The sequence below is a fragment of the Podarcis raffonei genome, chromosome 3, assembly GCF_027172205.1.
Source record: "Podarcis raffonei isolate rPodRaf1 chromosome 3, rPodRaf1.pri, whole genome shotgun sequence".
NCBI classification, from domain to species: Eukaryota; Metazoa; Chordata; class Lepidosauria; order Squamata; family Lacertidae; genus Podarcis; species Podarcis raffonei.
In genome coordinates this window covers 52843277-52859380 of record NC_070604.1, presented here as the reverse complement: position 1 = coordinate 52859380, position 16104 = coordinate 52843277, and the positions used below count along the sequence as shown (strand labels likewise).

The window sequence follows — 16104 nt, the reverse complement described above, 5'->3', positions numbered from 1 at the left end:
GTGACATAAAAATTAGACATCAGGAAAAATCAAAGGTTTTTTGTCCATCATTGCTTTTTATTAATTTAATAAGCTTTGTGCATTGCACATACCCTGCAACATGCTGAGTCCCAAAACCAGGATGCGTGCCTTCCTGTCTGGGCTCCCAGGCAAGTCATGTGACCCGCACGACACCATGGAGCCCAAATATGCATCTTTTGGGGCACCACACAAGTTCGCAGCCCCCCAAAAAGCACTTTTTCAAGGCAAGATCTCGGCATGACTTCATGCAAGATCACAGTGCTCACAATGGTCACTGTGCTCTCACAGAAAAAATAGGATGTCCCGTGTTTTTCCAGGACACTTGCAAGGTATGCATTGCATAAAATAACAGAGATTTTTAAAGGTTAAGTCAAAAACTTAGTTTAAATCCCAAGAAAATGTAAGATCCTCTTAAAAAAAAATCCAGGAGAGTTCAAAATCTTAGGGTTAAATATGAAAAGGAGGCATTGTACCAGTGCCTTTTTTTCTGGGGCTATTCAGGGGTACGCATACCCCTAAACATTTTGTGAATCTTTGTACTTTTGTCCATTTACTGTATTCACCGTATTTTTCGCTCTATAAGACGCACCAGACCACAAGATGCACCTAGTTTTTGGAGGAGGAAAACAAGAAAAAAAATATTCTGAATCTCAGAAGCCAGAACAGCAAGAGGGATCGCTGCGCAGTGAAAGCAGCAATCCCTCTTGCTGTTCTGGCTTCTGTGATAGCTGTGCAGCCTGCATTTGTTCCGTAAGACGCACACACATTTCCCCTTACTTTTTAGAAGGGAAAAAGTGAGTCTTATAGAGCAAAAAATACGGTATTTTCCCCGATTTGAACTATAATATTGTGATTTTCTTGAGTCAAAATGAGAGTACCCCTAAACATTTTTTAGGAAAAAAAGCACTGCATTGTACACATGAAATTGTAATGCTGCATTGTACCAGCATTAAAGAGTTTTTAAAATGTCAGTTGGGAGGGGATGTTACATATGATGGGAATAAACAGCAAACTATCAATCAGTAAAAATAATATATAAGGGGGGGGTGGTATTCAACTATATTTTTAGTCAGAGTAGACTCAATGAAATTAATAACCATGACTAAGTTAGGTCCATTAATTTCAGTAAATTTGAGTAAAATTTCTGAGTAAAATTTAGTTGACTACCACCCAGGATATTTAAGCTACAAATATATCAATATAAGAAATACCCATTTATATAGTATAGTTTATAGAGTATAGTTACCTTGACTATTTTTTTGCACCTAGGTTAATGAGTTAAATGGAGAAGAACTGGGCCATTCTGCAGGCATGAAAATCTGAAGTTAAATAGAATTAGAGCATGCTGTCCTTCATATTTAAGAGGAAGTGAAATTAAAAATAATCCATCTAAGGAAGAATAATTTAGCATGAATTGACCAGATAGTACAGAGCTTGATTCCTGAATAGGTAAAGTGAAACAGCAAACATACATAGGCCAATCCAGTTTTCTCTCAAAGTTCATGTGTAAGTGTTTATCTATACAGTATATAGACATTTGAATGGGTTAAGAAACTCAAGGCTGTACTTCAAGATTTGGCTTGGACTTTATTTTCTAGAATGAGTCATACCTTAATAGACAGCATTGCAAAATAGTACAGTACCTACAATAAGTAGGAGGTCAAATTTCCTTCAACCTAAATAGGAACTGTGCAAAGAGGACTAATTATGTATTTTCTTCACAACCAAACTAAATATATTACCAGAATTAAGTCCCAAAGAGTTCAGGGATACAGTGGTACCTTGGGTTACAGACGCTTCAGGATACAGACACTTCAGGTTACAGACTCCACTAACTCAGAAAAAGTACTTCGCTTCGGGATGAGAACAGAAATTGCACGGTGTAAAAGTACTTTTGGTGTAAAAGTACTTTTTAGTACAGTGGTACCTCAGGTTAAGAACTATATATATATATATAGTTAGGGAGGGCGGCGTATAAATAAAAAAATATTATTAATTCGTTCTGGGGGTCCGTTCTTAACCTGAAACTGTTCTTAACCTGAGGTACCACTTTAGCTAATGGGGCCTCCCACTGCCGCCGCATGATTTTTGTTCTCATCCTGAAGCAAAGTTCTTAACCTGCGGTACTATTTCTGGGTTAACAGAGTCTGTAACCTGAAGCATCTGTAACCCGAGGTACCACTGTATTTGCTTCTAGTTAAGCATCTATATGGGATGTGGGTGGCGCTGTGGTATAAACCACAGAGCCTAGGGCTTGCTGATCAGAAGGTTGGCGGTTCAAATCCCTGACGGGGTGAGCTCCTGTTGTTCGGTCCAGCTCCTGCCCACCTAGCAGTTCAATAGCACATCAAAGTGCAAGTAGATAAATAGGTACTGCTCCGGCGGGAAGGTAAACGGTGTTTCTGTGCGCTGCTCTGGTTCGCCAAAAGCGGCTTAGTCATGCTGGCCACATGACCCGGAAGCTGTCTGTGGACAAACGCCGGCTTCCTCGGCCTATAGAATGAGATGAGCGCCGCAACCCCAGAGTCGTTCGCAACTGGACCTAATGGTCAGGGGTACCTTTATCTTTATCTTTAAGCATATATAGGACTACAGTCTCAATTGTTAGGTGTTAAAATCATGCTGCTGTTATACTCTGTGTACTAAAGACCCACAAACATTTCAGTCGGGATTCTGTTTTCAGATAGAAAACTGATCATGTAGTTAGCAAGTTATGTCAATCAAGATAAAGACAGTAGATTATAAAATGTTTGCAGTATAGAAATTGATAAAACAGCTAAAACTAAGAAAATGAAAATTATGAAACTTCGAAGAATAAATACATTATATTTATATCTGTTCTGGGCTCTGGACTTAAATACAGCGAACAGATTTATTGGCAGTATTTGTTCACAGTGGAAGCTATAAATTGTAATAAGCTCTGGGGTACGTGATCCCACACAGAGCTATTGCTAACCACACACCATTTCTGAAAATAAACGTGACTTATTTCTATACTTCAGAGAAATTGCTGGAGGGCCCTTTTTTCTGAAGGACTTTGTGTGCTTTGTATATCCTTACAGAGGGGTCCAGACAACCAACCACAGACCAAGGAATCCAATCTCCAATTTTTAATAGCATCCTAACACCCTACAGGACTCAGAAGCAAAGTTCAATTTCTCACAGAATGAAAATAGACTAGCTTTAAATGGAATTAATTTTCAAGATTCACTAACTATGTGTATAAAAACGACAATTTGCTCTCTCACTTGTTGTAAGATGCTAAGTCAGGTAACACTTTCAAAGGAGCAAGTGAACATATTTAAAAGCTTCACCATTCAATTTACATAAAAGGTTCCTGCCCACATGTACAATCCAGGTGTAACACTAAAATACATTTTTAAAAAGTAGCCAAGTGTCAAGTTCAAAGTTAACCAATATTAGGATATGCAGGGAAAAAGTATAATTATTAAGTCATGGAATTTAGAGTTATGAAGCAATCACTGTGGTTATTGAGCCTTATGATTCAGGATGCCTTTTTTAGTAATAATTTCAGAGGGTGGGGTGATGTAGTTTTATTTGTTAGTTATGTTATTTATTAATCATTTGAACAATACAATAGGAAAAAAACAGCTAAAACATTGGCATAGTAAAAAACAATTTAAAACACCAACATCAAATATGTACGTCGATCCTGTGAAAGACATCCAAATATCAGTTTTAGCATGATTTTATGCATGTATACTCAAGCACACACACAGTTCAAGGTAAGTGCTCATAAGTTTGCAGCTTTTTTCTCTCCATAAACCACTGGTGTATGCATTAATGCTAAAACCTGTTAGTCTAATACACACATTTTCTCATTCTTGAAGTCCCCATTGCTTACAGTGGTGCCATCAGGACAGGACTTCAGGGCAGAAGTCCAGAGCCTCATTCAGCAGAATGAGCAGAAAATGTAACTAGATGCATCATGTCTGGCTTATCGTACTTTGAAGTAAGCAATTGCACGTTGCCATACAAAGATCACCGCGCCAACTGAGCCCAGAGTAGAAAAATACCTAAATGCACTACTGATAGCTCAGTGAAAGAGCACAGGATTATAGTAACCTACATTCATTCCTGTAAACATCTGGCAGGAAAAACAATGCTACAAGTCTGACTCTTCTCAGCAAGGCTCAGATCCGGGGAGGGTGGCATGAGAAGGACGCAACAGCCATGTGCCCTCGATCCCAGTTTCACCAGCTTCACGAAGCTGGGATCGAAGGGTGCATGGCTACTGCATCCCCACCAGCCTTACAAGGCTGGGATTTATGGAGGGTGGCGCCAGCACAAGAAGGAACAACCACACGCTGCTAAGCCTGCCTACCTGTTCAGAGGGGAACCCAGCCAGTCGACAAAGCATTTGGCCGGAACAAAGCAGGCACCCCCAGCGCAGCACACTCTGGTGTTTCTCTCTGCAAACATTGGTTCCTCTGACACCAGGAGGGGACTGCCAGGCCGGGCCATGCTGGGGGTGCCTGCATAGGGTCTCCTGCATGGAACCAGCCCTTCAGAAATCCACACCTGGGGTCACGGCACCCACGCTACACCCCTGGCTGCACCAGACTCCATTTAAAGGGGGATTCAGATCAGTTGAGGCATGGGAATGGTGACTTTAATCAGGGGAATGCTTCTTATCCATCATGCTTGAAATCATGAACTTTTAGCGACTGATAAATGAAGCCTGGGAGGTTTTCTAAAACCATTACGTGTATTCCACTGCCCCATTTGCTCACAGACAATGTATCACAAAGTGCACCAGAGCTATTGGAATGCAAAGCTGAGTTTTCTTGGGATGCTGCCATTCACCTCCCCATTAATGTCACTACTGATGTGTCCTGACACCAGACATGTCTTTTCTGGCAAGCCTGTGATAGGCCTGTGGATGTGTCCTATTTTTAGTATACATGTTGAAAGAAACATGTACTTTATAAATACTGCATGTATAGCAGTGTCAAGTACAAAATACTCTTAAGAACACTGGCTTAGTTATTGAAAGTCTTCTACACTTCCTGCCTATCTAAGAGAGACAGAAACACCGAAGTCCAATTTAACAAGAGAGCTATGGTGGAAATGTATCACACATATCAAGAAGGCACCAGAACTTCATGAACACAGAGGAAACAGCCTGATATTTCTCCATTTGTAACAAAGCTATACGTTTCTAGAAAGATATACTTTTGTTACAATTGAAGCATTGACATTATTTTAGTGAAGCCTCCAGTTTAAGTACATTTTAACTATTTTCAAGTAAAACACATGAGAGTTAACATTTTATATTGAACTTTGCAATTAATCGAACAATGGACAAACATTTTGAATATTTTAAGCTACCAACAAATAATATTAGGGTTATAATTAGGGAGAAAGTTTCTATTTTTAAAAAGAGACTTTTTACTGAAGTTTGTTTTATTTTTGCTATATTTATAAAAAGCTGCCCAATAACATGATCATCCTTCTGCAGAACTTTATTTAACTCTCTTACATACAAATCATAAAACAAATTTACCACCACAATTACCACCACAGGAAGCCAGAATAAAAATGAACAAAGAATAACAGCAATGTGTCTCTGCATTCATTTCTTAACATTTAAGACTGATCATCATCTGAGGCCCTTCTTTGTGTCCCCCTTCCTCAAGAGGTCCGGAAGGTGGCAACACGAAAACGGGCCTTTTCTGCAAGGGCCCCACACTGGTGGAATGTTCTCCCCAGTGAGCCTCACTTGGCATCTTGGTTGCGTATCTTTAGGCACTAGGCAAAAGCATCCCTCTTCTTCCAGGGCTTTGGCTAATTAAACAATTGATGGCCTTTTAAACTAGGTGGGGGGCGGCATTATTTTTGTTTGATACTATGTTATGTGTTTTTCTGTCTTTTATTGTAAAGTACCCTCTGATCCAGGGATGAAGGGTGGCATAAAAATTTAATAAATAGTAATAATAACCGTTTCCATGAATCGTTTTATTTTGGATACAGGTATGAATGTGCCTTCTTACAGGTGATACCCGCTATTGAGATGGTTTTGCTGCCACTCTAAACAAGGGATTGACACTGTTAGAATGGACAAAAAGGACCATTGTGAGTGGAGTTTGCTAGAAGTTCCAAATCCAGTGTTGGGAAATACATATGTAGCTCCAGAAGTTGGACACACTCCACACCACCATGCATAGGCCCTGTTTGCATGTGCAGCTTGCCTAATCTAATGGAACAGATACATGCTGAATGCCTGTTTCTACATGTATATCTCCTAGCTAGATCAGAGTGGTTGTGCAGTAAATATAGCTTATTATCTGTGTATCCTCCTCAGTGTTCAAGCTTCAGTCTTTTGTCACATTCCACCCAAATAGGCCTGCTGTTAAATTTCATTAGGGGCACCATAGACATGACAAATCTTGTACTAGAACATTTAGATTTCAAAAATAGTGGTGCTCATTATAATTGTTGCCTAATCATAGGTTTCTTTCTCTAAATCAGCAGAAGGTAAGGTGTGGTGATATGCTAGACTGTATTCCCAAATCCATGTATCAAGGCAGCAGGATAGATATGGGAGAAGGAAACATGATACCCATTAAACTGTAACCATGTCTATCCTGTCATTTGATGAAACACTGCTTCAATCCAAATTGAGAGAAAGAAAAACCTAGCTGTGTTTTATGTTGGCAAGGTGTACACAGCTTTACACCCCTTGTCATCAAGTGGTTGCAGATCAGGAACCTGAGATCAGGCACCTGCAGTCAGTTTCCTCCACTTTCCTAATTGCAACCATTTCCCATGCAAGTAAGTGAAGTACCGATATTTACAAAACCAAATTGCAAACACAGCTTCTGACTTGCTTCAATATCAAGCCAACAAAATGTTCTTTTTTAAATAAAAGAAAAGAAAACAAATGGCTACATGAGGGCAAATGGGGCCATATTTTCAAAATCTGAAAATATTTTTTTAAGAATGGCAGGATACCAATGCTATGGGTGGATAAATTCAGGAACATCAAGGATGACCAAGAGCAACAGGGGTCATCAGAACATTGCAGATGGGAGCAGAGGGGGTGTAGCCACATTAAAGGCTTCCTTGCACATGAGCCACGTATTTCAGAAGTGACTCCACTCCTCACTACTTCCCATCCCATACCAACAGCTTTGGCAACACTGTTATTCAAATATGTTGGTTATATCCTATATGCGGGTTTTGCCCAACCATTTCCTTGCTCATTCTAGAGGCATTCATCACTCTCAGCAGCCTGTCATGCCAATGTAAAGAGTCTCCATAGCTTTCCAGTTTGGCAAACTCCCTCACTCCACAATGACGATATAATGCTGTGGGAAGCCCTGTAGCAGTGCATCTAGAGAACCAACCAGCCTCCTTATTTGTTACTTTTTCCTCCTACCAAACAGAATCAACTAAGGTTGGATTCCGCTGCTTTATTTGTACTTTTTATTTTATCAATTTGTTGAGAGGGCCTTCTCAGTAGTGGCGCCCACCCTGTGGAACGCCCTCCCATCAGATGTCAAGGAAACAAACAACTATCTGACTTTTAGAAAACATCTGAAGGCAGTCCTGTTTAGGGAAGTTTTTAATGTTTGATCTTTAATGTGCTTTTAATATCTGTTGGGAGCTAGCCAAATTGGCAGGGTATAAAAATAAATTTATTAATTATTATTATTATTATTATTATTATTATTATTATTATTATTAATAATAATATCTTTATTTAAAAACAACTAGAGTTAGGTTCCAGTAGTTGAATCTGCTGAGGGGAGGAAGATACTGGTATCGCCTCTTAACAGATTGCAGTTAGGAGGACTGTTCCAAGAGCAACGCCTGGACAAAGAATGGGCTGCCTTATAAGACTGTACATGTACATCCAAATAACCTTTTTCATAAATATACAGGAATGCATACTTGATTTGATCACATGCCCACATCTTTTATTCTACATAAGTACTGCTTTTGTAGAGTACACTAGTGGCTTTACCAGACTGACAGTATGCTCAAAGAAGAGGAAGACATTGTAAAGGGTCATTCTACTTATTGCACTTAATTTATATAAAAAAATGTTCTAATCAACACTCATCCAAATGAAACAGAAGTGTCTGGAGACATAAATGCATTCTCTGCCTTGGGCCAGTCTCAAAGGAAATGAAGGCATTTTTACGCCTTCTGTTGGTGTGTGAAGACTTTTGAGTGTTAGAAAACTCTTCAGCAGGGAGGAATGGGATCTGTGATTTACATGCTTTACTTGTAGAATTTGGTCCCCAAATAAGACTATGGTCTGCCTTTTTATTTTCTGGAATCAAACCAGCATAAGGAGGCAGGCTGTAGAAGGAAGGGAGGAAAATAATTCTTATCCAAATACAGGATAATTGCTTCCTTAATACATTCTTATTGGAGAGACGGGGAAGATTGATAGGTCACTTCTTGAATTACTGGAAAAACATCATTAACAGAAAGAGATTCCTTTCTAAGGAGGAGCAATGAGAAAATATGTTTATGCAAAACAGGTGTGTCACCAGCCAAATCTAAATGAAGCACGTAGCTATAATATGCAGGTGACGTACAGTTTCTAATTCTGGACTTTATCCACTTGAACAACTCAATTTCATAATCCTAAAGAGACAGATATTGGTGGCAGCAGGTCATCTCATTAGCACCATCTCCCAAGGGCATCTAAAGGTAGCAACAGGAAAGGACTGGTGAAACAGAAGGAAAGCCAATAATTACACTTCAGTGTTTTGCAAAAAGTATGCATTGCCTTCAAGGTGACAGCCAAATGGAATGTATGTATGTTTGTGTTGTGTGTTAGTTTCATTTACTCAGTCCAGAATCACCCCAAGCCATGCAATACAACCCTGCTGCATTTAAACAAATGAGAATTTGCTTTCCCAGGGCAAGTCCCAACACTGCAAATGTAGGCTGAATCGGCACAAGACTTTCTTTGAGAACTAGATGTGCTGATTCAACACTATTCAAATTATGCTGGGAGGAAAGAGGGAGAGATGGAATAATGTTTTTAAAAAACATTGGAGAATATATTGGGAAGCCTGGGATGAGTTGGATAATTTTTGCCTGTTTCTTCCAAGAATATTTTCTAGTAGTAGCTTATGCAGCCCACAATTAATTCCATATTCCACCTTGATTTGCAAATGCAGGTATATGTCAAAAAATAGGGATCAAGGAACAGGCATCTGGAGAATCAGCTTAGTGTGGTGGATGTGAACTGGAGAGACCCAGATTCAAATGGCAACAGCTATGAAGCTCATTGAGTGATATAGGGCTGGTCACACACTTTCAGTATAATCTACCTCTCAGGGCTGTTGTGAGGCTACTATGGAGTGGAAAATTATGCTGCCTTAATCTCCATGGAGGAAGAGCTGGATAGACATGTAATCATGTGTAAATACATTGACACCTCCTGGCCACCTCCCATCTTGAGCATTGTTCTGATACTCTCATATTTGTCACAATATTCTTTGCTTTAAAAACAACTGGTTACATATTGGTCTTCTCACACATTTTCACCAAAATCCTTCTAGGCTGTCACTATTTTGTGGGATGGATTCAGTTGCATTCTGGCAAATTCAGGTTGCACAATTAAAGTGAATTTGGTGCTCTTGTATAACAAGCTCACTTTGAGAAAAACAGTCCCTTTGTGGTAAGGAAAATTATGCAAAAATGTACTAGAACGTGTGGGATAACATTTTTTTGATATGGCTTCCAACAGGCCAAAGCTCCCCGAAAAACCCCCAGAATAAATACTCAATAAACAGCAGACATTGTATAACCTTCCTACAAGCTTTGTGCAAACAAATCAGGATGAATGCTCAATAAACAAATCATCTGGAAACAACCCAAGTGAGATCTCATTACACCTTTGTTTCATTTTGTCTGAATCCCGCCTCCCCATTCCTGGGCATCTTATACTCTGAAAAAACCCCAATCTGCTTTAGTGTTATACTCCTTCATACACACCACTACCTTTTCATCAGATTTCGCATACATTTGCAAATTTATTGCTATATTTATAGCCCACCTTTCTTACATCATGGAACCCAAGACAGCACAGATGTGGTTTTCCAAGCAGTATCATTTAGCATTGTATAAAATATAAAGCTGTATACAAATTACAAATATATTAAAGACCACTCTGAAAAACAGGAAAAGGCCCAAGGGAGGAGGAAATCAGTAGACACTGTAAGTATATAAAATAAAAAAATACATAAGTAGAATAAACAATTTGGTCAGATGGTAGTGTTACTATGCTGGGCTTAATATTTTATTGGTAGTGCCAACTTGTTGGTATCGTTACTGATTTGTGGGTGCCCTGATTCCCCTGGGTTTCTGGGTGCCCTGCCTCTCCCAACATTCCTGGCTGTTGAGGTTTAATCAGTGTTTAGAAAACTAAGGCAAGCTAACAGGCTCTGAAATTAGCAGTGTAGAAATACAGACGACACAGGTTTTCCTGTTCAGGAGTTTGTTTCTTAATGGCACCTCTATCAGCCAAAGAAAGCAGACTACTGAGCCATTAAGAGTGATTGACAATGCATATACTGTCCTCCCCCCCCCCCCCCATGAATAGTGGGCAGAGACAAAAGAGTTGGGAGGGGGAGGTTGCCAGGGCTACAGGGAGTGTGATGTCACTACAGTAAAAAAGTGTCCTTTTGCAGGAGGTTTTTAGAAAGATCGAGAAGGAAGAGGGCAGCAGATCTCCATGCAGGCTGTCTGGGAGAGACTGTACCCAGAGAGCATGGCTAGCTTCTTCTCTGGACCCAAGCTGGCTGAAACAATGGGAGAAGCAGCATGGGACACTCTTGGGGTGTAATGCTCTGCATACCTTCCGTCAATACTTAGGTGTAAAGACACTACAGTCTCTGCTGTGCCTGAATTTTCCAACAGAAACAACCTTGGGTAAACGCCCGGAACCCCACATGAATTTTGCTACTACACGGCAGAGATTGGGAGTGGCATATAACATTATGTTATTGTTGTTTTTTATAACGATTTGTATACTGGAAACCACCACGAGGGGGTTTGACCTAGAAAAGCAGCCTATAAATATGTTAAATAAATACAGTGCATAAGGCCCATAAAAATGTGCTGCACACTGGTAATAAGGAATAATGCATTAAGAAAGAAAATGCTATGGATTACAGTTGTAATTCTATCAAGGAATGCCTGTTGGGCAAGGATAAGATCACTCCTAAATTCCTCTCTCTGTGTGAAACCGAAAGATTTGTCACAGGAGTGGATTTACGCTGATGTTTCACCACTATTGCACCTGCATGTTGTGCCATACCAATTCACTGTGGCAATGCAAAAGGTAAGAATCATAGCTGTCAACTTTTCCCTTTTCTTGTGAGGAATCCTATTCAGAATAAGGGAATTTCCCTTAAAAAAAGGGAAACGTTGACAGCTATGGCAAGAATGGGTGCCTTAGGGTGTGGCAGGGGATGAGGGTGCCTTACACCTGCTCATCATAGGTCAGTGCCGCTTCCAATACAACAGAACATTGCGCCTGAAAAATTGGTGAAGTAAGTAAAAATATTGTCCCTAGAGTACAGGTCCAGCTTAAGGGCCTTTGGCAAAACTACACCCTGATCAGTCCCCTCCTACACTAGTGTGGCCCCAAGTGTGGGTTTTTACAGGTGACAGAAGCAGCAACACTTGACAGCCCTTTTATATTTCCCACAATGCCCTGAGGGATGCTGTATCTGAAGGCCAGGGCAGTGCCAGCATTAGTAGGCCCTGCCACGGTAGTGGAGCCCACATTAACTATCTGAGGATTGACAAACAATAACATGCTAGAAGGTGGGGGGAGGACTTTACCTGGTGTAAAAAGGGATGTTTGGTGCCTGGCAAGTCTTCCTGGGGAGGGAATTCCACATGCTGCATCCCAACTGAAAACTACTTCCAGCAGCCATCTTATTTCCCCACAGTCCACCAGGAGGCAAATGGCTCCTCCTCTAAAAGTTAACTCTATGGTTCCTATTTGGAGATGAAGCCTCCCTGGTTGCAATCTTTCTTTACTTTTATTGTTTCCTGGTGTCCTGAACCCCTGGCCTACCTGGCAGCACGTCAGTATGTCAAGTCCAAAGTCCAAGTCCAGGGGTCAAACAAAGTCCGAAGTCCAAAAGTCAGGAAATGTGGTCCAGGGCCAGTCCAAGCAGCCAAGCTTGACGTCCAGGAGTCAGAGTATAGTCCAAAATCAAAACCAAAGCAGAGTCCCAGAGAGGTCTAGCAGAGCCATGGGGGGGGGGGCGATAGCCAGTTTTTATTTGCCCCAGGTGAAGCCTACAGAGGGGCGCCGTTGCGGTTCACAGCCTGTGTATATGCTAATGCGTGCAGGGGGTGCCAAACTGGGTCTTTGACCCAGGTGAAATAAAGCCTAGTTTTGCTCCCAAGTCCAGGAGCATCCAAGCCAAGGTCCATCAACATGGAAAGCAGACATAGCCCCTCAGCTCTGCTTCCCTTTTGTACTTTGCTGATTGCAGCAGCTGAGCTTGATGAGGCAGATGACCCTCACCTGTTCCAGTCCTGCTCCAGCTGAGGAATCAAATCCCTCTTCCCAGAGCTAGCCAGCCCCACCTGGCCAGCTAGGGAGCTGGGTTGTGGGCCCTTGCCTGCATCAGCCTCCTAGATCGCCCCTCAAGCTGCTCTCTAAGCCTCAAAGAGACTTCTTGGGGCAGCGGCTCCTCTGGCTCTAGTGATGGGCCCTGCTGCTCTGGTTCCTGTGCACCCCCCCATCCCCTCACCATCCTCTGTCACTCTGTATTTCCTTCCCCATCCCCTGCTTGCCCCAGAGTGTCCCAGTCCTGGCTACACCCCTCGTCAGGATCCTCTTCTCCCCCCCCCCAATCATCCTGACAGCTGTTGAGAGACACTGAGGTTTTTTATGAACAATGTAATGTTGATGTACACACATCTGGCTTAGTGGCTCCAGCATCATGCTGTTAACTGAATCAAGAAGCAAAGGAAGATGTCCAGAGAGGAAGATGTAACCCAAGGTATCTGTTTTGCATGTAGAATGTCAGGAATTTAACTGGTTGCCAAGGAGTATAAGCCTGGAAGGAATTAGTCCCACTCAGCAATTGGGCTGACCTTGACCTTTTTAAATGTTGTGGTGTTTGACCCGTAGAAGCATGCTGTGTTTTTTAAAAAACAATTCTTCAGTTTCTTACATAATAAAGATGGCTAGAAACTTCTTTTTTTAAAAAAGCTGAGGTTTTTATTTAGTTTTAAACAAGCAAATACACAATTTTAAGTTTGAACAGCCAAACTAATCTAGTTCAGTTGAAAAACTTGGATTTAAGCACTTTTGTCCTACTGACATCTATGAGTAACAACCTGATTCACAAACCAATTACGCTGGAATGCCCCGATTTAAATCAAATTAGTTCCATTGACGTAAATGGGTGTAAAGCTGGCTTACATCCAAGTGCTCTGGTTTAACTGGTTTATGGACTATAACCGGGATAATCTTAAATCAAAATATGCAGGGTTAAATTGCTTGTGAGGTTCAGCACGTGTCCAAAATACACTTATTTGGAAGTCTTATAATCTGGAAATATGTTTATTTAAAAGCCCATCTCCTGTTGCAGATGAAGGGATCATTTTCCTGGAATTCATTGGCATTTGTGAGGACTAAATTAGCTCAAAAATCCAAAGACTCTGGGTTGTGGCTTCAAATGTTGTCTTAACTTACATGGCAATGAGGAAATGTAATGAAAAAATGCACAAAAGATTAGCATTGTCACCCTCAGACTGAAAAGTCAAAGTCCTCAAGCGAACTCATGAGTCATCAATCTACAGATTTTGCAACAAGTCTGTAGCTGACAGAGGTCAACTTCACAAAGCAGAGGGGCCAGCTCTTTGTGATTGTTGACCTGCTCTTGGGCAGAATACAATACTATAATTATTGCATATGATAATTGGCAAATTAGGGCCAAGTTACACTTGTAAACATGGAAACCGGGGGAATTGTGTGGTGAGAAAAAGCAGGCAGTTTGCATATGTTAGCCAGCCTTGCGTATTTGAACTGCAGTCCCAGGAATGTATACTTGGGAATAAGGCCGACTGACCTCAGAAGCAAATACTTTTGGAATAAGTATACACAGGATTGGAATGTGTGAACATTTTCACTGTTTTTTTAAAGTGGTTAGAACTAGATGTACTCACATAAAATGTATAGGGGCCAGGATGCTTTTGTCCATCCCTCTTGCGGTGAATTCACATGCACCATCTTGAACACACAAACTTTACAGATCTCCTCATCACAATGGACCATGTTTTTGTGTCACATGATAGCACCTCAAACAGGATATTTTGCAAAAGAGCCAGCTGCACAGGCAATTCCCATGTTATCAAAGTCATCAAGGGCCATCAGTTTGGTGCACTGTTGCATTATATTCTTTCTAAATAATTCCTTGTCTCAGCCTTACTTTTGCTCAGCTATTTATAGATGGCTTTGGAGCAAAATCAAGTATCTGTTTGTGGCAATAGGTGCTCAATTTCATACATGCATCATTTTAGTTGTATTCCACCTCTCCATAGTTAAAGCCATGCTCAAGGCAGCTTACAACATGGAAAAATTATGTAATTATGAATATAACAAAAGTAGTCATAAGCAGTAAATAAAACATCAGACGGTAAACAACCAAATATAACAACTTCCACATAATCGGGGAGAGTTTTTGGTTTTTTTGCAGAACCTGTGTATTATAGCATTACAGAGTAGGGAATAGGTTTAATGTCCTTGAACCTGACCAGTACAGAACAGGAAAGTGGATTAACTTTCTGTGACCACACTGTATGGAAGAGTTTGGAAATAAATTGTGGTTGAGATGCAAGTGCCATCAAGGTGTCATGACTCATTTCCTGTAACTCCCATTTCCCTTCTTCTGGGTCATTAAGATTTTAGGTCTTTCCCCCCTCCCACCGTCCCAGTTTCAATTAAGATTGGGATGTTGTGAGTTAATTTAGATAAGAAATGGTACTTTCCCCTCCCATCTTAATTAACAATGCCAAAGGACCCTTCTTAAAGCCTTGTGGGAGGGGCAGACGCCCTAGCAGTTGATATCAGGAGTGGTTAGCCTTTCTCCACCCGAGAGGCTGCATTCAAGGTTTGGCCCTTCATCCAAAGGCTGCATGCCAGTACACACAAAGCCACACATGCAGGTACACAACACATCCTCACCCACACCCAAACACCTTGGGGTAACAGGACCTTTCCTGGGTGTGGGACTGAGATTCACCACCACCAATTTCTGGAGGTGTATCGTTTCTCCCTCCAACCATATGCTATTAATGGTGCAGTTTGGGGGGTGGGCACTATCCCTGCATGGACGAATGATTGCTATATGTCCCTGGGGTGAAGAGCTGGACTGGGGAAGAAAAGGGGAGCTTGCAATCTACTTCAAATGGCTTTGTGAGTGGCAGGTTTGTCACCCCTGGCTATATGTCCCTGGGGTGAAGAGCTGGACTGGGGAAGAAAAGGGGAGCTTGCAATCTACTTCAAATGGCTTTGTGAGTGGCAGGTTTGTCACCCCTGGCTTAAAGGATCTTGAATGAAGGCAGGTTGGAGTTAGAGATACACAATGTCATCAGTATACTTTATTCTACTAGGCCCTTGGTAGGACAAAGTGAAGCAGAAGGCACACCACTGGCTCACCAGTTTTATTATCAGAAGGAATGTTGGACTGTCATAACACCAGGGCCAGACTTCCATGGCATGAATAGCATGAATAGTTTCTAGAACCATCTAGCGACACCCCCTCCTTCCAATACTGGCACGGCAGGAAACACTTGGTTTTCATGATGCTGACAGCCTCTCTCTAGCCATTATTATCTGAGCATCATCTCAATTCACTTGTGCTAACTTCCACTAGAAAGGAAGATAAATTAAGATAAAAGTGGTAAGGCCGAAGAAAGAATTGGAAGCTAACGATCCCATCCATCTACTAATTTGTCCCTTGCAGACTATCTGATGAACCAAGAGGGTTCAGAGAAGCACGCACAGGTTCCATGGGCACAGACTCACATGCTTTCAACAGAAGAACTACTGCAGCCAAAGCT

At 41.3% G+C, this 16104-nt stretch overlaps 1 protein-coding gene across 4 annotated transcripts in view; it reads right to left on the bottom strand.

The window, feature by feature from the left end:
* Nucleotides 1-12116, bottom strand: part of ARMC2 (armadillo repeat containing 2) — an 82688-nt gene extending 70572 nt beyond the window's left edge. For 3 of the 4 annotated variants that reach the window (XM_053381611.1, XM_053381607.1, XM_053381609.1), the window contains exon 1: nucleotides 11860-11958. The gene's annotated coding sequence lies outside the window, so the exon portion shown is untranslated. Of the gene's footprint in view, nucleotides 1-11859; nucleotides 11959-12097 lie in introns of those variants that run through there. The other variant, XM_053381610.1, reaches the window with a different exon arrangement.
* Nucleotides 12117-16104: the final 3988 nt, after the last annotated feature.